The 17580-nt window shown below is 45.2% G+C and overlaps 1 long non-coding RNA gene across 1 annotated transcript in view; it reads right to left on the reverse strand.

Moving 5' to 3' along the window:
• LOC127537755 (uncharacterized) overlaps positions 1–17580 on the reverse strand; it is a 329554-nt gene that overhangs the window by 151086 nt on the left and 160888 nt on the right. The gene's annotated exons all lie outside the window — the stretch shown is intronic.

The following is a 17580-nucleotide window of genomic DNA, read 5'->3' on the forward strand; positions in this document are numbered from 1 at the left end:
CCACCTGCCAGGCGGTTAAAAGGTACAATACTTATTTTGGCAAGAAAAATTCAAAGATTTGCAGAGGACCTCTTGACAAAGACTGTGGCAGGGGGATGTTACAGTGGCAACTAGTAGGAGAGGTGCAAACAAGATGAACTGACATGAGTTGTACTGCTAGTGAAAGCACTGAAGGTCTGGGAGGCAAGGAGGATCTATTGTATTTTGTATCTCTGTCTATTATAACTTATAAACATAATGTGTCAAATTAAAATTAGAAATCCTATTTCATTAAATTAGCCGTGATTCAGAAATCATCAAAATATACCTGCTTTTACATTTTACAAAATAAAAGAATGTGCTGGTGGGCATTTAATACTTTCACCTACTCTACTCATGTATGTTGTGTTTAGATACATTTACTAGGTGTCACTGTGTTATACGATGCTTATTAAGATGCAATAAAAAGAAATTTTAGGAAGAGTTCTAAGATGGCGATTACCTGTTACATTGCTACTTTGTTGACATTACTTACACTGCTAAGAGTGAAGTAAAGTGCTGTTCCATGTTCTACAATATTTTTTTTTATATCCTACATCTCAGTGTACTACTATACTTCTATGCATCAATTTGACTGGTTACATTTATGTCATAAGAAATCATGTGCCCAAGAAAGTGTCCCGACCGGGAAAGAGGCTCAAATGCAGGACGACAGACACAGCAGGTAGAACTTATAAAAGATAACAGATTTATTTACAGAATCATTATTAACAATGAATATAACTGAGAAACCGGGGCGGGACAAAATACAGTCAAACTACAAATTTACTAAACAGACAATCTTACAACATGGACAATATTTTTAAGAGTAACTAACCAGGACCTGGCACAATCAAGCTAGGAATGCTGGAGACTGGACAGTGTTAACTACGCACACATGGTGTGGTAGCACTATACAGAATGCTAACACGGAGAGACTACACAGAACGGTTTAGGGAAAACTGAAGTCAGAATTGACTAATAGGTTGCTGTACTACTGTCATACATTATGTAGTGGTATGAACCAGGCCTTTATTGTCACATTTTGATGAGTTGCAGGTGAAACACTCCCCACTGCAGGTGTGCTCACTCAGGTGAGTGAGTATCCAATGACCTACACCTGTAAGCATTCCACACACACCTCAATCATGCCCACATGAGGGAAAAAGGAAAGGAAAAGAGGGGAAAGGGAAGGCTGTCAATTTTGCAAGGCTGGAGGTGGAGGGTATGACAAGAAAGTATGTTTCTATACAGCTAATTTGCAACAAAAATATAACTTAATGTGGAAGCGTTAACTAATTTACACTGCCAGTCAAAAGTTTGAATACACCTTGTCATTTAATGTTTCTTTTTTTGTACAGTTTACAATGTAAATAGTCATGAAAATTAAGAAAAAACATTAAATGAGAAGGTGTGTCCAAACTTTTGACTGGTAGTGCATGTGCCTTGAAACAAATATTAATTCTGCATCAGTAATATGTTCACTGACAACAGGTTTTTTTCTTTTCAAACATCACTTGTCATGAGTATAATGTTATTAAATTGTATAATTGTTATTTTTAGGCACAGGCAAGCCTTTCTTAAAGTTCAGGAAAGATTGTGGTCTGTTTTAACACAAAAAGATTGTATTTGCTTGAAATGCAATAGGCTGCTTTCTACTAAAGGAACTCTTGGGCTGTTTTCAGGGGAGAAAGGGGTATCTGTCTTGGGCTTTATACTTTTGAGCAGCCCTGAAAAACTGCTGGGCAGAGGTTGATGGTGATTTGTCAAAGTAACAGAAGACAACATCGACAACTGCCATTTTTCTGCCCTTTCAATATGCTATTTAGGTAGCGATCTCCTGTCAAACATCACCATCAACTGCACTCCCCTCCAAAAGTATTGGAACAGTGAGGCTAATTCATTTATTTTTGCTGTAGACTGAAAACAATTGGGTTTAACATCAAAATATGAATTTGAGACAAGAGATCAACATTTCAGCTTTTATTTCCAGGTATTTACATCTGGATCTGATATACAACTTTGACGATAGCATGATTTGTCGCGGAACACCAAATTGTTAGGTGAGCAGAACTATTGGAACAGATAGACTTAAAATAGACTAAAGTGAATAAGACCTAATATTTAATTTCATATCATTTGCTTGCAATAACTGCATCAAGCCTGTGACCCACTGACATCAAACTTTTGCATTCTTCTTTTGTGATGCTTTTCCATCTTGACCAGCAGCCTCTTTCAGTTGTTTGTATTGTGTACGTAAAATTAATCATATTGACTAACAAAACAGCAACACAACAATTTAAATAATGGTCTCCTCTTTTAAAATCCACAGTTTTGTCAGCCCATCCATCCAGCCCGGAACTCCTCCCTAAATGGACTTCCAGGTTCTTTTAAACAAACAATTTTACAAAACAATAATTTTAGGTTTATGGGCTCCACATCACCTCAGTTTTTATTTTGGCAACCTACCATTTGCTACCTTTTGGGGTCATGTGAATGAGTGCATATAAAGTCCCGTGTGTAGTCACCACCTTGGAAATGTACGGAAAAGAGCTTTGTAATATGTGGTAAGTGTAATGAAAGTTTGTATTTTAACTCAAACTGTGATCCCTTTCTAATCCTCACCAAGTAATTTTGTTGGCTACACTGAACTAAAGACTGTCTGAAAACCCAAGTAGAAGAAAAGTAAATACTGCTGTCAAAACAAAATTGAAGTCAAAAAATACAACATTAATGGTCATTGGTCGATGTGAAACTAAAGTCTCCAATATGGAATTCTGCCGAATTACACAACCACCGACCTCTCCAACCTACAAATGTACTCCTTTTATCCCGCTCTCTAATTGCACAGTTAGTTGGCTAGGGTATTTATGATGGTTCTAAAAATAATTCTGTTATGGTCTAGGCGGTGTGAACCCAAGCAGCAGGCAACAGGCAGGTGGGTGAATTAATAAGCTTTAATTTGTCACAAAACTAAGGGTTGGACCTGAGCAGAGAGCCACACTACCAAGGCTGGCTGAATGAAAGTGATTTATTGTTTGGGGGGGTGAATAATGGCACGGAACGGGGGATCCAGGCAGGCACAGAAGGGGTCCAGGCAGGTATGGGGGTCCAGGTAGGAACGGGGGGTCCAGGCAGAAGGAAACTGGTGAAGAGTTGCTGGGGAAAACGGACGAGGGTTCTGGGTGGCTGGATCCCGGACAGCTGGGTTGCGTGGTTCTGGTTCAACAATCTGGCAGGGAGTGGAAGGATGAGCCGGTACTTATTGCTGGGGTGTGTAATCAGGTAGATGATCGTCAGCTGTCCGGGAGCCGTAGAGGAGGTTGATTGCCTGAGTGGAGTCAGCTGAGAAGCCAGACTCCACTCAGGCACCGAGCTGCATGGGGAGAGACAAGGCAGAGGAGCGGATGGGAGACAGGCAGGACAGACAGGGCAGAGGAGCGGATGGGAGACAGGCAGGACAGAGAGGGCAGAGGAGCGGATGGGAGACAGGCAGGACAGACAGGGCAGAGGAGCGGATGGGAGACAGGCAGGACAGAGGAGCGGATGGGAGACAGGCAGGACAGAGGAGCGGATGGGAGACAGGCAGGACAGGCAGGACAGAGGAGCAGATGGGAGACAGGCAGGACAGAGGAGCAGATGGGAGACAGGCAGGACAGGCAGGGCAGAGGAGCGGATGGGAGACAGGCAGGACAGAGGAGCGGATGGGAGACAGGCAGGACAGAGGAGCGGATGGGAGACAGGCAGGACAGAGGAGCGGATGGGAGACAGGCAGGACAGAGGAGCGGATGGGAGACAGGCAGGACAGAGGAGCGGATGGGAGACAGGCAGGACAGAGGAGCGGATGGGAGACAGGCAGGACAGAGGAGCGGATGGGAGACAGGCAGGACAGAGGAGCGGATGGGAGACAGGCAGGACAGGCAGGACAGAGGAGCGGATGGGAGACAGGCAGGACAGAGGAGCAGATGGGAGACAGGCAGGACAGGCAGGACAGAGGAGAAGGGAACTGTGACAGTACCCCCCCCCCTCAACGGGCGCCTCCCGGCGCCCCATGGATCCAACCAAAGAGGGGCCCACCAGGGCAATCAAGGAGCAGACAGAGACATGCAGAAAGACACAGGGACCAGATGGAGCAGAAGGGACCAAAAGGACAGGAAGGGCAGAAAAAACGAGGGGAAAGGACGGGAGGGACTGAAACGACAGGAGGGAAGGGAGGGAAGGGAGGACGGGAGGGACTGAAATGACAGGAGGGATGGATGGGAGGAACAGGAAGGACAGGAGGGAGAGAAACGGGAGAGGGACTGAAGGGGACTCAAGACTGGAACTGGACCTGGGCTCAACTAGACTGGGAGAGGGAATGAACTAAGACAGGACTAAAGACCGGACTGAGGGCAGAACTGGACTGGACTGAGCGGAGCTGAGGGCAGAACTGGACTGGACTGAGCGGAGCTGAGGGCAGAACTGGACTGGACTGAGCGGAGCTGAGGGCAGGGAAGGACAGGGCTGGACTGAGACTGAGGGAAGGGAAGGACAGGGCTGGACTGGACTGAGGGAAGGACAGGACGGGGACTGGACCGAACTGAACTGAGAGCAGGGCAGGACGGGGACTGGACCGGACTGAAGGCAGGAGCTCCGGGGGTCGGCCCGTAGGCTGGACTGGTCGGAGGGTCCGCTCCGGAGAACGGACCGTAGGCCGGACAGGCCGGGGATGAGTGGGCCTAAGGGTCCGTTCCGGTAGGCAGAGGGTCCGTTCCGGCGGGCGGACCGTAGGTCGGACTGGCTGGGGATGAGTGGGCATGAGGGTCCATTCCGGTGGGCGGACTGGCCGTGAATGGACAGGACGGAGAGTCTGCTCCGGGGGCCCACCTGGTCGTAGCAGGGCAAACCGGAGGACCCGCTCCGGGGGACGGCCCGAAGGCGGGACAGGTCGAGGTCGGACCGGCCTGAGGATCCATTTTAGAGGGTGGCCCGGAGGCGGAGCTGGCCGAGGGTAGACTCGCTGGAGGGTCCACCTCCGAGGACAGCCTGGGGGCCGGACAGGCTGAGGCAGGTAGGGCAGGGACCGGACGGGCCGGGGTTTGACAGACTGGGGCTGGCTAGGCGGGAGGGGCCGTATTGGAGGGCGGCCCAGAAACTGGACAGATGGGTGGATCGTTCAGGGGGACGGCCCGGGGGCGGTACAGCCAGGATGGACCGCTTCAGAAGATGGTCCGGGGACTGGGCAGGTAGGAGCCGGGTCCAGTGGGTCCTCCGGGGGCGGTGCAGGATCCAGGGGCCCCTCCGGGGGCGGATCTGGAGGGGAGGCACAGAGCCTCTTAAGGGACTCGAGGGAGACCTTAAGCCTTTCGAAGGCAGCCGAAGTCCTGGGGGCTGGAGGCAGGGCGTCGACCACCGCGGGGACTGGAGGCGGAGCGTCGACCACCGCGGGGACTGGAGGCGGAGCGTCGACCACCGCGGGGACTGGAGGCGGAGCGTCGACCACCGCGGGGACTGGAGGCAGGGCGCCACGGTGTCTCCTAGCACCGTGTCTTCGGCGGCCAGGTCTCTCGGTGAGCGGTTCTTCCTGCTGCAGGGGTTCTGGAGAGGAGTGGCTGCCAGGGGAAAGCCTTAGAGGGCCAGACAGGTTGGTCAAGGGGGTCTCCAGGAACTCCTGAATGTAATCGGGTAAGTAGCCAATTAGCCCCGGTCGCTGAGCCGCTAATCGAAGACCCCGGATCACTGTCTCCTCCTTAGGATCCCTCCTCCACTCATCATGTAGGTCACATAGTGCAATAAAGTATACACTGTTCTCCAGACAGGAGAAGAGAACTACCAGGGAGGAGCCTTGGGTCCAGGGCAGGGTGTCAGAGTCCTCCGTTGGTGGAATCGGGGTCCGGGTCTGGTTCTGGAGAACAGAAGTCTGAGTTTGTGTCTGGCTCTGGGAAACACGGGTCTGGATCTGCATCTGGGAAACACGGGTCTGGGTCTGGTTCTGGGAAACACGGGTCTGGTTCTGGGAAACACGGGTCTGGTTCTGGGAAGCATAGGTCTGGGTCTGAGTCCAGTTCTGGGGAGTGGATGAGAGGAATATGGCCCCCATGTAGACAGAAGGCGGAGTGTTAGCGTGGGGCCTCTCTGGAACTGGAGACGGGGCTGGGCAGGTCAGTCAGGGGAGCGTTGAAAAACTCGAGGAGGCTTTCAGGAAGGTGTGGAATATAGTGCGGTTTCTCCGCCGCCTTTCTTCGACCCTCCAATACTGCAGCGTCCCTGACCGCCTGCTCAGTGGAGTTTCTCCTTACGTCACGCAGGGTGTAGAGAGGCCTGATGTAGTCAAATGCCTCGTCTGATTGATAAAAAATAGCTGGGTCGCCAACGGGGAACAGGGGAAAAACCAGACCATCGGGGTAAGCTGCTGGGCTGTGGGGGGAAATGGTTGGTCCGAACCCCGGTAGTGGGCTCTCCAGGTCCATAGTTGGCCAGATTGTTCTGTCACAAAACTAAGGGCTGGACCTGAGCAGAGAGCCACACTACCAAGGCTGGCTGAATGAAAGTGATTTATTGTTTGGGGGTGAATAATGGCACGGAACGGGGGATCCAGGCAGGCACAGAAGGGGTCCAGGCAGGTATGGGGGTCCAGGTAGGAACGGGGGGTCCAGGCAGAAGGAAACCGGTGAAGAGTTGCTGGGGAAAACGGACGAGGGCTCTGGGTGGCTGGATCCCGGACAGCTGGGTTGCGTGGTTCTGGTTCAACAATCTGGCAGGGAATGGAAGGATGAGCCGGTACTTATTGCTGGGGTGTGTAATCAGGTAGATGATCGTCAGCTGTCCGGGAGCCGTAGAGGAGGTTGATTGCCTGAGTGGAGTCAGCTGAGAAGCCAGACTCCACTCAGGCACCGAGCTGCAGGGGGAGAGACAAGGCAGAGGAGCGGATGGGAGACAGGCAGGACAGACAGGGCAGAGAGGGCAGAGGAGCGGATGGGAGACAGGCAGGACAGAGAGGGCAGAGGAGCGGATGGGAGACAGGCAGGACAGGCAGGGCAGAGGAGCGGATGGGAGACAGGCAGGACAGGCAGGACAGACAGGGCAGAGGAGTGGATGGGAGACAGGCAGGACAGACAGGGCAGAGGAGAAGGGAGCTGTGACATAATTAGTCTAACACACGGAACATAATCCAAATGGGGAAGGCACGGGGAATGAACGGGGGGAAATAACAGGGAACTGAGTCCGACGGCTTACGGCCGTGATGGGAGCTAAACTCAACTAAACAGAGGAGAAGGACTCACAAATGTCCGGGGGTCGGGGGACGAGGCGGGGGCAGAGCAGATGAAACCGGTCGTGGGGATGTGGCAGGGACGGCAGAGCAAGCAGAATCCAGGCAGACGAGGGGAGTGCTGAGTGGAGGAGGGGTCCGGGGTGAGGGGAGGTAGACGGAGCAGGCAAGGAAGTCCGATGGCAGCGAGACAGAGCTCGGGCAGAGGTGTGCATGTGTCGGGTAGTGATGTTACGATCGAGCCAGTTTGCTCGACACAGTGCCGAGCTTTTGAAGCGAAAGTGTTCCAAGACGGTGTTTCGATCCCTGCTTCAGCACGCCCACAATCACGTGACTATTGAGAACGAGGCCTCGTTACGTCACATCACGTGTTGCGGTGCTTCGCGCGAACTTTGAAGGGGTTGGACATTTCAATCTGTCCAGGTCTTAAAAGGCATAGGGCTCTGATTCACTCCTCAAATTGTGGGTTTTTGAGAAGAGGAGATCACGCTAGTGCATTTGCCATTTGTCATTTTGAGAGAAGTTAGGGAGAGTATACATTTAGTTAGAATTTGGTTTAGATATATCTAGTTGCATTTCATACATTAACACACAGATACATACACATAGATTCACTCATACACAACACACATTCATTCATAGAAACCCACTATACATATATGCACACAAACATACATATATAACGTTTTAAAACATTTATTGCAAGTACAAAGCAGTGTGAGACAAGCAGTCCTGCGGCTTTTTCTTTTTTTTCCACTTGGATGCAGTTCTGACACAGGACCAGCAGATGTCACTCTTCTGATTGTGTCAAATGCTTTGAAGCAATGTGTCATTCTTGAAGCAGATGTGTCAAAGTGGTTCATTGCTTCATGAAGCCTCGATTTCACCATCACTAGTGTCGGGAAGCCGCAGGTAATGAACCAGCAAGGAGCTGTTGGCAGAGCCAGGCTTTTATCCACTGCTGATTGTAGATTGAAGCACAGCCGGCTTCTAATCAGCCAGAGAACAGAGCAGGAGAGGGAGGAGCCGTGACAAATTCAAGAACAATTCAATTGTGTAGAAACAATTTGTAAGAGAAAGGGTTAAAAAATGGGACATACAATTAATCACAAAATTAATAAATATTCACCTGTTTCAGTTTCAGATGATGTGCTGTTTCTCTCTATTTAATTGTAAACCGTTTCAAAAATAGTTATTATAACGCATCTCATCAGGCTTCAGGAAACTGTGGAGGATCATAATCATTGAAGGTTTTTTAGACTAAACAAGTAATTGATTAAACGAGGAAGAAATTGGTAGATTCATCAGTGATGGAGAATTATTAGTTTTAGTATGACAATAAACCTCCAGGCACAAAATCACAAAAACAGTCATTTTAACTCACTCCATACGTGATATAAAAAGGCCACACATCATGGTTCCTTTTCACTGAATTTAACATTAAAGTACTTGTTTTTTGGAAGAAATTACATAAATTTTTTAGACTACAGCAGCTTTGTTTTAGTGACCACTGATCTACTTCAGCAGAGCAGCTGACTTTAACCCCCTCATTTTCATTTGCATCCCGTGCTTTAAGCTGCAATGGTGTTTTATAGTATCAAAAATGATTTTTCTTCATACGGGACTGATGCTTTCAATATTACTCACTGCAATTTAAATTGCTTCCCAATCAGGTTAGTCAAGTTACTTACCTCAAGGATGCACAAAACAGTTTCTGCTTTTTGACCTTAGCTTTCCCCTGTAGAACACAGCACTACCAGAAGCTTCTTTTTAGACTCAAGAGGAAATAAACTTCACATGGAATTTTCCAGCCTTGTTAAAATATTCGTTTGTTTACAATGATGGGAAATGTAGCTAAAAGAGGTGTGTGAGAAGTGAATTTAATGTGTATTTAAGTTAAAACAGAGGCACATGATGAGACAAAATGTCAAATGAAAGTCTAAGTGGGGCCAAATCTGATGACCCCAGAGTCCCTGGTTTCCACTAAATGGTTCCCTGATGTGTTGTACATCAGTGAGAGACAGAGACACTGTTTGTGTTAGGATACTCTGAATGAGAAGGCAATCCTGAACATTTTTTCTTTACATTTTCAGACTATTAAAACTGAAGAGTTTCTCATGGACAATAAAATGCATGTGTCTTTATTATATGACTTCAATTGATTACAAAAAGTGTATTTAGTTAATTTCTTATGAGCCATTACTACGAAATTAGAAAACAGCATGCCTAAAACCATCTTCAGTGTTTAAATTGTATCTATAGCCATAACAGCAGCCTGTGACATGTGATGACATGTATACTGCACCTCACTGCCTCTGTCACTGACCGATAGATCCTGGCAAATCTTAAGTTCCACACTGTAATCTAGGCCAAAAATAGCTCTGGCTTCAATAAACAGGTCAGTTAAGTCAACCATGACTGAGCCTGCATAAATCCTCCTTTCACAAACTAAAGTGCTGCAAGCCTAATCACCAATACACTTCCTGCAGCCACTGAGCCATTGGACAAAATTTTTCAAAGGCAGGGTCTAACATCCCGCAGTTCAAGCAGGAGATTGAGCCTGGACCCTCATTATTACAATTTTGGAGAAGCTGCAAAGTCTGTGCTGAAATCAGAGAATTGATGTTCTTCAAAGCAACAGACTGCACATTGTGAACACTGTGATGCTGTGAAATGAAATTTACTAATTGAAAAACTAAGTGTGTATATTAAGCAACATTGCATTTGCTTTGCATCATTAAAATGTGATTCATCCCATCTCATGAGTATTCAAGTATTCAATTTGATGACATAATCTTTGAAATGTGTCCCCTCTGATGTCTTAAGGTACTTAGTTCATCTCAAAGCACTTAGTGGAAAATTTAGGAGAAACGTGCAGGTGGGTCATCATGCATCACTCGTGAAAACAAATGAACTAGAAGAAGTACAATGACCTTGAAGCAAAGGTAGCAAATGCTGACTCCCTACAGTACAGAGTATACATTCTAAAGTACACCAGGTACTAGCACAAAATACTCTATTACCCCATGGTCAAAATAAACCATCTTCAGGATTTATATTGTACCTAGAGCCATACCACCAGCCTGTGACGTGATGACATGCATACTGTACCTCACTGCCTCTGTCACTGATGGATATTGATATATTTTATATTTATCTGTTGTTATTTTATCCCACGAAGGAGATGCACTCAGAATTTTGTTGTACATATGTCCAATGACAATAAAGGCATTTGATTTTTTATTTGATTGATTCAACAGAACCTCAACTTTACAACAACATGGTCAGATTTCCTGCTCAGTGATCATGAGGCAAAAATTAGATGTGGGTCCCAGCTCGGCTTCACACCTCAACTTTGTCTGCGTTATGTGTCCTGTCAGCTTCAACCTAATAGACTACACATGTATGATATGCCATTCTTAAATCTGTGGATTGACAGAAAATTAATCGGTTTGATGGTCTGTTAATGCTTTGATTTAATTAGCAGACTGTACATGGACTGTATTTATCTGGAGTTAAATGCAAATGTTACAGTGTACGTGAACATACTTGTGTTTATGTGTAATGTTTACCATGCCTTTCATCGGGCTTGTTTATCATGTTAGCATGTTACTCTCATTGCCCTCCTCAGAGCAGTGTGGCCGAGGTGTCAAACTTAAATTGTTTCCAGTCTCTAATATGTCACATACTGAGGAACCATCCTTTCGCCTACTCGACGGCTTACAAAAATCGTACATGATGAACCAAAGATTTTAAATTTGGATTCATCAGTCCATAATACCTTTTCCAGTCTTCAGTAGTCCATTGGTAATGTTTCATGGCCCAGGCAAGTCTCATTTTCTTATTCTTAGCAATGGCTTTCTTGCTGCAACACGACCTGTCAAACCTGCAACTCTAACTCTCTTCACAGTTGAAACTGAGAATTCTTACTATGACCACTATTAAATTGTGCTTGAAGCTGTTGTCCTGTGAGCCGCCTATCACTAAGCTGTTGACTCTCAGAAACTTATCTTCTGATTCTATTGTGTCTTTGGGTCTACCAGACTTCTTCCTGTCAGAGTTTCCCTCAATTTCTGAATGCCTTTTGATGGTGATGAAAACTCTATTCACTGACACCTTGACTTTCTTCAAAATTTCTCTGTAGGAAAGCCCTACATTTTTAAGTGTTATGACGGTCTGTCTCTCTTCTATTGTTAATTGCCTTGTCCTTGTCATTTTTATAGCAATGCATTACTTTCTGCAGTACAATGCTGCTCAAATAATGCTAGGAGGTATGGTGCCACGGTGTGTTCCAACACTAATTTTATGCAGACAGAAGGGGTTGTAAATAAGTTTTGTGTGTTGCACAAGCTCCTTGTTCATAGCTAATTTTGAAAAATCATCAGTCTAAAAGCCAAGATGAAGTGAAGCAGCAATTGTAGCATACTGCAGTCAAACTATGAAAGAACACATATGGAACGATGTTGTAAACAAAAGTGTTAAACAAACCAGAATATGTTTTATATTTTAGATTCTTCAAAGTAGCTTCCTTTTACTTTGATGACTACTTTGGACACTCTTAGTATTTTCTCAGTCAGCTTCATGCGGAAGTCACCGGAAATGGTTTTCAATTTGTGGAATTACTTGTTTTCTTTTTGTTTGAGACCACCAGTTGTGTGTTGCAGACGCAGGGTTAGTACACAGTGGATAGTCATATCTGACTGCTGTATTCCATAGTATGGCAAGAACCGCTCAACTCAGTAAAGGAAAATGACAGTGCATAACTTTAAGACATGAAGTTCGCTCTTTTTCAGTTCCACAGACTGAGGCTGAAGTGCAGGGTAAGAGACACGGCAGCAGGCAAAAGATAAAATACAATTTTATTTACAATAATCAAAGCAGTACAAAATGAGAACTACAATTCGAGTCTAAGGACTATAGCAGGAAGTGCCTCAACAGACACGGAACAGGAAGCAAACGAAACCAACACCAAGCACAAAACTCACTAGAGAGCGGCCAGAATTACAACTATCCATCCATTCATCCATTCTCTATACACCGCTTTAGCCTCACTAGGGTCGCGGCGGGTGCTGGAGCCTATCCCAGCTGACTCGGGCGAAGGCAGGGGACACCCTGGACAGGTCACCAGTCTGTCGCAGGGCTACATATACAGACAAACAATCACACTCACATTCACACCTACAGACAATTTAGAGTAATCAGTTAACCTCAGCATATTTTTGGACTGTGGGAGGAAGCCGGAGTGCCCGGAGAAAACCCACGCGTGCACAGGGAGAACATGCAAACTCCATGCAGAAAGATCCCAGGCCCAGGCCGGGATTTGAACCGAGGATCTTCTAGCTGCAAGGCGAAAGTGCTAACCACTACACAGCACAGAATTGCAACTACTAGAGTATATACAAAGAGTGAAAATTAACCTGTCAAAACCCAGGCAGGAAGGAGAAATTATTGAGACCAGAATTTTAAAGCGCAGTCTGTACAAGAATTGGCAAGGCTAAATTTGACAATAGACAAACAGGTTAACAATACCCTGGGGCCTGGGACTACTTTGAAGAATCTAAAATATGAAACATGTTCTGGTTTGACATTTTTTTGTTAACAATGTAATTCCATATGTGTTCTTTCATAGTTTTTATGTGTTCTGTATTAATCTATAATATAGAAACTAATAAAAATAAATAAAAACCATTGAATGAGAAGGTGTGTCTAAACTTTTGGCTAGTATTTTGACTAGAACTGTATATGTCTATTATACATGGCCTGTGTATTTATTTGGTCAAGGTCTGGCTGATATTTTTCAGTGATAGAGCTGAGATGGATTTTGGTTGCAAAAACAGTGTATTTGTGATGATTTCGCCCTTTCTATGATATACTGTACATTTTCATGTTTTTGACATTGACTGTATAATATGGTTGAACCCTCCATGGCACCTACAGATTTCCTGAAGAGAAGTTTTTGAAGTTCAGTGTTGTGGCTCCAGCTGTCGCCATATTGGCCTTGCCTCATTCCTCCTGATTCCCAGCTAATGCAACAATGAAAAACAGGTGGTGCATGAGTGAAGCTGCAGTGGGCCATGCAAACGTATCTAGGCCATGGACTGTCCTGTGAGACTACCCAGCTCTCACTCAAACAGCCATGCCCCTAATTTCTTTACAACTTTAAGCCCAAAAAAAATTAAACGGGTGAGCTGGCAAGGCAAGGCAAGATCATTCATACACAAGTTAGATCAAAGTGCTTTACCCAAATAAGAATCATAGAGAAATTGTGAAGTGAATACCTGGTGAAGCCTCATTGTGGATGGTACTGCTGGAAGGTCAGCTGGCACTTCCTTCACCGCATCATCCACATCTTGCTCCTGAATGTAAAAGAATATAATTTTTGATTGTCCATCATTCAGAGCTTGGTACAGAGACATTGTCACAGGGATATCAACTCAACTCCTTGACTGACAAGCCTGTCAGCCCTCCTCTTCAGTGTGCCATCTGGGGCTCCTTTGCCATGATTGGCTTCAAAGTAATTCCAGGTTCCCCTTGTAATTCCCTTGTTAAAAATTCAGTGCAGAAAAGGTAAAACTTACTATGCTGTTTGATTGTGTGCAGGGCCCGTCGCTAAAAAAAATGCGCTGTTGTCACATCTGTGAATTTCTCTCTGATTTCCTTCGGAATGGACTCCATGTGTTGCCATATTGCAGGTGGTCTCTTCACTCTTAATGCTAATATGGTGCAGAAGGCGGTAGGGGCTGATTCTACCCCCATGTGACAAACACCCCTGTGTGGTGGCCTGTTGGTGGGATGCACCAAAATGAACAGATTTTACTTCTGCACTGTATTTGCAACAATAGTTTTCAGAGATATCAACACTGACTACACATTCATTGGCAGGGAGGTTCTGCTTCAGGGCCCATGAGAAGGCATACTGCTGCCTACTGTTGTAGAGATTATGCCTAAACTTCTGGAGCAAAGTGGCAAATGCTTGTGAGGATTCATATTCCGTTTTCAAAGTGACCTTTGAGGTTCCTCCAGAATCATTGTTGTGCTTTTTGTCAACAGTGGCCCACTGAAGGTAGGAGACATGATCGGTAGCTTTGTAATGGGCTGTGAAAGGATAGGTCTTATTGCTGTACTTCTCACATTCTTTACATACATTGTTTGCTTGTGATGTCACTCGTGACGGCTTCTATCAAGCTCTCTAAATTGATTGTATCAATAATGTGCATGTGATGAAGCTTTTTAGCAACGAAGCCAAGATTTTCATGTTGTTAGCACATACACGTTTCATGATGTGCCAGCGTTGGGTGCACAACCCAGTAGGGACGAAGTGTGCGAAACAGTGAGTATGACAGATGTTGGTCGACTCAGTGAGGAACCTCAAATTGAGGTTCTTCATTGAATCCAGAAGCAGTATCTTCTGCACTTTCTTTTTTCCTTTTGTGACTGTTCGCTTTTTTCCAGCAGTGATCCTGCTCACATCATCACGTACAAAGAAAGACATAACCTTTTCTCTCAGTCTTGCACCAGTTCCATTGTATTCCTTCCTCATGTAGCAGCAGGCATTTCATTTCCCAGGTTCTTCCATCTTCTCCTTGAAAATCCAAGAACCTCCTTTGCCAATTTCTGCAGCCTGTACTTTTTCAGGATTTTGCTGGTGATTATTGCTGCAATGAGTTGTGACTCTTTGTACACACTTCTTCAGCTACTGCTGTATGGAACAACAGGGTTTTTCTTAGGGATGTGTGCGAAGTCTCCCTAATTATTTTGCTCATTCTTGGAGATGGATTAGCCATTTTCAATCACAGAAGCCGTTTTCTATGTTTTTGTCATCTGTTCTTTTTAACTTTTCTTCTAGTTCCTGCTACTTCCTCTTTGTTTTTTGTTTTTTTGGCCAGCCCATTTTCTTCTTCTTCTTCCAGTTCGAAATAAACATATAAACATTAATTTTTTTCTGTAACAATTTCACATGCAGCAAAATGGGCATTGGCAGCTTTTACCATTTTGTGCTTACACTAACTTACATTCCTCAGAAACCTTATCGTATCCTTGGAGTCCCAGGTTGAGAGTTGGAGCTAAAATCTGGATATTCTACCCTAAAAGGGACTTCTGGTCTGACTGGAGATTCATGGGTGATTCGAGGGGGTATTAACCCTTCATGTAACTTTCTCCTGGCTTTACTCCTCTTATGAGCCTCTCTCTGCTTTTTTTGTTGGGCATGCTGTTGTAGTATCTGATCTGAGAGATGCATTACTTAATAAGTTAGTAGAATGGAATCTGTTTTGTTTGTTCTAGTATCTGATATGAGTTGCTTATTATATGTAGTATCTGCTCTGATATAATTCCTTATAGGTGGCATCTTACCACAAATGGAACCTGAACTACATGTGCTACTAATTTTAACAATATCATTGGAATGTGTTTTTCAGTTTAAGGGATCCAATGAACTGTTGTTTTTCCAGCTAGAAGATGAATCCTTTGGGATGCAGAGCCGAGGGGTTCTATTCAAGAGTGGTCTTGTTTTTGAGTAAGGGGTCCTCTAACACAACTGTGATGTTGTAATCCTATCCTTTACTAGAAGGTATAAAAGCGACCTGACTTCTTTGTTCGGGGTGAGATTCGAATTGGCTTTTGAATCCTCCATCAGGCACACCATGGGCCTGATCAGATGCTATCTTTTTCTAATAAAATTACATTATATTAAAGCAACGGTGTCACCGGATGTTTTATTCAACATCTACACCTTTGATGTATAAGAGAAACTACAACACAGTCCTCTCTTACTGCAGTCTGTTTGAAGCAACTTCTGTCCTGTTTCCACCTCTCTCTCTCTCTTAGTAAGTACTGTTGTCTCCTCTGTACATCATCACACTTAGCACGGTAGAGTCTCTACTTTTCAGCAGCACTCAGTTGTGAGCAACACTGTAAGAATTTTTTTTAACCTAATTAGTGTCTCCTTAGTGTCTGCTCACTCTCCGATTTCTCACAATTGAGTTCTTTGCCATCATGATGGAGAGCTTTAGTTTAAGTAGCTCCATTACAGCCCTTAGTTTCTCTCATTCCTCTTTGTCAACAAATGTATGACTGCTTTGGGTGTCCAGTAGGGCATACACCAGGATTTCAGAGTCTGGGGTGATGAGATCTATACTGGCATGATCATTGATGTGCTCCCACCTTCTTTTTCAGTTCACAGCATGATTACGAGAAGGTATTTTCTTCACTTTGTGAGCCACTTTTTTTTTTTTATTTCACTTAAGGACTTTTCTTCAGAAAGCTTTAGAGCATGCAGTGACGACACTGGATTGCATGCTATGCAAGCTTCCTTGGAGATGAATGAAACAAACTCTCTAAAGCTTGGATAGTCTTTGGCTAGATCCAATTGCCTTGAAATGTAAAAATTCCATCTAGACGTAACCCAATCCGGATGTTTGATAAGCAGCTTCTAAATTCTCTTTACAGTCATTCAGAACCTGAAGGCCCTTGACATGAGGCATGGCATCACTACATATTTGGAGGAAAATCGCTAAACTGTCATAGCTTAACATACTCTTTTGCACCAATCCTTGGCCATTTGTTAAGCTTGTCCATGTCGGCACATTGCACCTCATATGAGTGACCACACCTGGCATTTAGTTTTTCTCAACCTTGTTGGTAGGCTTCTTTGTCCTTTCTGTAGAAGCTGTCTTCCAGAGCCGACCTTGCCTTTCCACCGACATTTGTAAATAGAACAACGTGTTTGCAGCATTTGAGCTTCAAATCTCTGAAAGGGCTTTAACCCCTTAGTCCCGACTAAGAGTAGGTGCCTCAAAAACAGGGCTCAGGGACTAAGGGGTTAAAGCTTGTGCTTCATTCTTTGAACTTAAGCCCCATCCACACAAAGACAAAACGAGGTCTAAACGCATAAGTTTCTTGCCGAATCTGCGTATCATCCACACGAAGACGGTGTTTTGGGGGTCTGTAAACGATCATTTTTGAAAACGGGTTCCAGAGTGGAAAGATTTTTGAAACGCCGTTTAAGCAGCTCCGTGTGTACGGGCGATCCGCTGCTTTTCAGAAACGCTTGCATCATAGTTTCGTATCTTCATTGACACGCATGCGCCACATGCGGCCACGACAACAACAATGGCAGCGTACAGTGTAGCAAATGTGCTGATGAAGCTCTCTGTTTACAACTTTTGCCGCAAGTGCGCATGCCCACAGGTTTTTTTTTTCTGTTTGCACATGTTTCCGTCATATAGTTACAGCGCCCCTAGAGGTCTGGCATGTGTTATTTTCTGTCTGATCTCTTGGCTAGGTGTCATTTGGAGTCTTATGTTGTTGTACAA

The sequence above is a fragment of the Acanthochromis polyacanthus genome, chromosome 16, assembly GCF_021347895.1.
Source record: "Acanthochromis polyacanthus isolate Apoly-LR-REF ecotype Palm Island chromosome 16, KAUST_Apoly_ChrSc, whole genome shotgun sequence".
NCBI classification, from domain to species: domain Eukaryota; kingdom Metazoa; phylum Chordata; class Actinopteri; family Pomacentridae; genus Acanthochromis; species Acanthochromis polyacanthus.